Genomic DNA, 5,000 nt, shown 5'->3' with positions numbered 1-5,000 from the left:
ACACACACACACACACACAGCTCTGTGCTATCAAACCTCTGGCAGCCTCCACCTGCCTTCCTCCCTGACTACACATGGCTGAGAGAGCTGTGTGTGTGTGTGTGTGTGTGTGTGTGTGTGTGTGTGTGTGTGTGTGTGTGTGTGTGTGTGTGTGTGTGTGTGTGTCTCTGTCTTTTCAATTTTTTTTAAGGTCACGATTCGATTCATATTTAGATTTAAAAAAAACAATGTTTTCCAACAGGGACGGCAATGCCACAATACGAGCCACAAGATGGTAAAAAGGTATTTAACAACGAGAGTTTAAGGTTCCTCAGAGTTTACAAGGTGCAATTGATTGCACATCTAGTCTAACAAGGTGCACATGAATGCACCATGGAGGCCCGTTGGAGCAGACATGCTGTACCTTTGTCGTTTGTCTCCATAACTCGCTCACGGGGAAGGCAAAACGTTGCCACACGGTGACTTCAGGAGGATCCTTCCAGTGCTGTAGTTTTCTCAGTTTCATCTCAGACTTCCCAAAGCCCAAGACCTGGACTCTGGACCTGGACTCTGGACCTGGGGCGACAGAGCCTTCTCAGCTGCTGCACCCACCCTCGGGAAATCCAGTGTGGCAGGGTTTTACATTTTTATGATGTAAATTGAGGGAGCTCAAGCAGTATCGGCTCCAAGTATCTGCAGCCGTATCGGTAATCGCCACTAAACAAAATCCATATCGGTCGATCCCTATCAAGCACCCTGTCACTACCCAAAGTGAGTAGAGTGCAGGTGTGAGTTGCGCATGCGTCACTTTGCGACAAGTAACCTACAAGATGCTAACGGCGGTTTGAGCTAACGTTAGCAATCAAGTAGCCTACTAGATGCTAATGGCGGTTTGAGCTAACGTTAGCAATCAAGTAGCCTACTAGATGCTAACGTCGTTTTGAGCTAACGTTAGCAATCAAACAATCATAGATGGCTAAAACGCTTTGAAATGACTGCTAGCTACAAGTTAGCAATCAGACACAACAAAGGCTGTCACTTGAATGGCGTTTTGAGCTAACGTTAGCAATCAAACAATCATAGATAGCTACAACGTTTTTGAAATGACTTCCATCTTCTGTTATTGTATGTAAAGAGAAAAGTTTATTATTTTACAGATTTCACAAATTTCAGTAAGACACGTTATGCCGTAAACCGTTTAAATCTGAGCATGCGCTACTTACTCACATTTGCACTCAACCAGAGCCGGTCTGACTCGGCTAACATCGGGTATGACACGTTATGCCGTAAACCGTTTAAATCTGAGCATGCGCGACTCACATCTGCACTCTACTCACTTTGGGTAGTGACACACCCTACCATCCTTCAACCAGGCCCTCAAAAACTCACCTCTTCCAACTAGCTTTTTCCTGTTAACAGACTTTCCCAGCGTTTCCCTCCTTTTCATTGCCCACCTCTCTTGCTTGCCCCATGCACCGGTGTGTTTTTCTCTTCTTTGGTCCGTTACGTAACTTCGTCTATGTACCTCGTCCGTTTGTTGCATCTACGTAACCACAAGATGGCGGCGCGGACGAAGCTTCGTGGCGCCCTGTGTCTCTCCAGATTCTGCAAATTAGTAGCAATATGCTCGTTTATCTCAAGTATATGTCCTGCCTATGCGCCACCTGTCTATACTTATATATTATTATATTTTTTGCACTTCTGGTTGGATGCAAACTGCATTTCGCTGTCTTTGTACAATGACAATGACGTTTAATCTAATCTAAAGCGTCTTTGAGTGTCTAGAAAAGCGCTAAAAGAAATAAATGTATTATTATTATTATTATTATTATTAAGATGACGTCCTCAAATGTCTTGTTTTGTCCTCAACTCAAAGAAACTAGAACATATTCACATTTAACAAGCTGGAATCAGCAAAGTTTTTCATAAATAAATGACACAACCCAATTATCATAATAGTTGGCGGTTAATTTAATAGGTACAAACTACTCGATTACTCTTTGCAGCTCCAGTAAAATTGTAATTTTACTGGAGCTGCAGTAACTCCAGCTGTGAGATGCATTTAAAGTACAGTAGGAGTAATAAAAAGAAGCACAACATGAAAATTTTAACTAAATTTGAAATAAAAAAAATAAAAATAAATAAAGATTTGACTAAAAAGTGGGTGTCCAGAGTGTCCGACCACCCAAATAAAAATACATTTCATAACTGGAGATCAGGTACCAGAGTGATGAGAAGTTCAGGTGTCTCAGCTGAGACGGGATTCTTCAGATTTAAATTTAGACCCGTTTTCTTCTCACGTCTCGGACTCATGAACCCAGGGTGAAGCGTGCAGAGCGCTTGTGTGTGTGTGTGTGTGTGTGTGTGTGTGTGTGTTGTCACATACTTTCCCAGTGTGTCCGCAGTCTTAGTGAGTATTAGCCGACACATTTCCCCAACATGCCAGCACGTTTAGGAACGCACCCTGCAGTACTCAGCTCGGCCTCCGGGGGTAACCACTGAGCCGACAGCGTCTGTGATGATAAAAAAAAATAAATAAAAAGTCCAAATAAAGTTCACATTCTGGTCAACAATTTATACATTTCTGTTGTGTCCGAATCAGGCTTTTAGACGGGAAATAAACATCCTTTCCACGGCTCGTAGTTTCCTTGTCATCTCGGCAGAGAAGTCCGAACGCGTTACCTTCGGCTTGGTCACTAAAAATATTCCACTTTTTCAGCGTTACGAGGTCTGGAGTTTGAAAGACGCAAGCGTGTTCCAGACGGGAAATGAACGAAAAGATGCCACTATATCTCGTACGTACAGGATAGGATTTCCTACGTAGGAGATAAACTTAGGTTTGGGCCAAAAATGCCCAGGAAACCTTCTTTTTTTTACCTTGCCTTAGGGCTTTCATAGTTTAGTTATGTCAGTACTTTCATAGATATACATATTGTTTATTGACAGAATAAATCCAAAATAAGTGAATAATTGGGTCCATGATATAGGAATACTTCCTAGCTTCTTATAGGGTAACTACCGTTTTTTTCAACCAGGACCCTATGTTCCCTATGTTTTTGTGTTTGAGTGACTGATGGGAACAACAATCTTTGACATTGGTCCAGTATTAAGCGAGATCGCTGCAGTCGGCAGCCGCGAAACGAGCTACAATCTAAGTTAATAGTAATTGTCCAGCTTGTATTTACCGTCACAGAAGTGCTTGTTTTGCCGCTGACAGACTCAGATTAATATTCTAAGTGTCTGACAACATTATGGAAAGGATCCCTTCAGAGATAGACCTTTAAAACCTCTTTGGGACCTTCCTGTTTAACCAGAAACAGCTCTGAAGTCGCTAGCACTAAACCCACCAGACTCCATTTAAAAAAGCAATACTTTTAGCGTGTATAGAGCAAATATATTCTCACATGTAAATCAGTAAACTGTGTGTTTATTTCTACCAAAACTAGAGTTGTGATGGTTGGAAAAGTGGAAAGATGAGTCAAAACGGCTTTTCATAGATTAATTTAGTTTCTGTCAACTGTGAATGAAGTGTATTTTACGATGCTAAAATGACTCTTTATTTACATGGAGTCTGGTGGGTTGAGCGAAAGCAATTTCACTGTTTGTATGTTTAAAAAAAGATCTTGCTCTTTAACAGAGAGGTCGACCTCCTTAGAAATCCTTTCCATAATGTTGTCAGACACTTAGAATATTAATCTGAGTCTGTCAGCGGCAAAACAAGCACTTTTGTGAAGGTAAATACAAGCTGGACAGTTGTCCTATTAACTTAGATTGTAGCTTGTTTCTCCGCTACAGACTGCAGCGATCTGGCTTAATACTGGACCAATGTCAAAGGTTGTTTCACACAGTCACTGAAAAAAACGGTAGTTACCCCTTAACTCGGTTTCCTTCTTTCATTTTTTGACATGCGAATAGCAATGTCTTTGATTTCTTTTTCCTGCTGTCAATCAGGGTTTTTGTAATGGTATAAAATTCTGACAAAGCTCTGGGTAAAAATATATATATATATATAATAAAAATACTCCATCCTGAAAATAAGGAAGCCTTCTTTTATCTCCTTAGTTTAAAAGTTAAAAAAGTAACTCCTACTCTGATGAAACAACTGGTTAAATATCAACTGGACAAACTACAGTTGTGCTCATACGTTTATGAACCCATGCTAAAGTTGACTAAAAACAGGAATAAAAAAAAAAATAATCTTTTGGAAATTGATCTTAATGCCTTAATTAAAAACATTTGGAAAAATCCAACCTGTAAGGACACCAATGTTTATTGTGAATGAATAATGTATCGTAAATAAATAAATGTTCTTCCTTAAAACACAGAGGCCAAAAGTAAGTCCACCCCTATGTTAGATTCCCATAGAGGCAGGCAGATGGTTATTTTTAAAGGCCAGTTATTTCATGGATCCAGGATACTATGCATCCTGATAAAGTTCCCTTGGCCTTTGGAATTAAAATAGCTGTTTTTGGAGAATGAACTCTCTCTGCATTAACATACTGCAGAGAGAGAGCGAGAGCGGCACGTAAGGGCCTCTCAGAAAGAAGATATGTAACGCTCGGATATTTGGCTCTGATACAACCCTGCTCTCTCATTTTACATTTCAGGCATTTCGCTGACACTCTTTTCTCCCAAATGACTCCCCCAGAAGGGAGCCCGGGGAATCAGAAAAACACATGTCATGTTGTTCTGTGAACGCTGGAGGATTTTATCCCAGATATAGCTTACAGTCTTCTCTGGCAGCCACGCTGGAAGACGTACGAGGGATCACAGTGGATGTAATCCGACTGCGTTCGTCGACTGTTCATACGCCACTCCTGCTGAGTGACGGGCTGATAGAATACCAGAGAGATGAGCGACAAACACAGAAGTTCATTAGTGGCAATATTATTAAAAAAGGTATGAACTTTAAACGCTCTGTCCTGCGGATTTTTTTTTAATCATGATTAATCGATTTACCGTTCGGTCTATAAATTGCAACGTGGCATCATGACTTTGCGTAAACATACGCGCCACTTTCC

The 5,000-nt window shown here is 40.8% G+C and overlaps 1 long non-coding RNA gene across 1 annotated transcript in view; it reads right to left on the bottom strand.

The window, feature by feature from the left end:
- Positions 1-5,000, bottom strand: part of LOC120564272 — a 35,178-nt gene that overhangs the window by 25,580 nt on the left and 4,598 nt on the right. Inside the window, exon 3 of the long non-coding RNA XR_005640084.1 lies at positions 2,366-2,492. This is a non-coding gene — a long non-coding RNA (uncharacterized LOC120564272). The remainder of the gene's footprint in view (positions 1-2,365; positions 2,493-5,000) is intronic.

The sequence above is a fragment of the Perca fluviatilis genome, chromosome 8 (assembly GCF_010015445.1).
Source record: "Perca fluviatilis chromosome 8, GENO_Pfluv_1.0, whole genome shotgun sequence".
Taxonomy (NCBI): Eukaryota; Metazoa; Chordata; class Actinopteri; order Perciformes; family Percidae; genus Perca; species Perca fluviatilis.
This window is presented reverse-complemented; position numbering and strand designations above follow the sequence as displayed.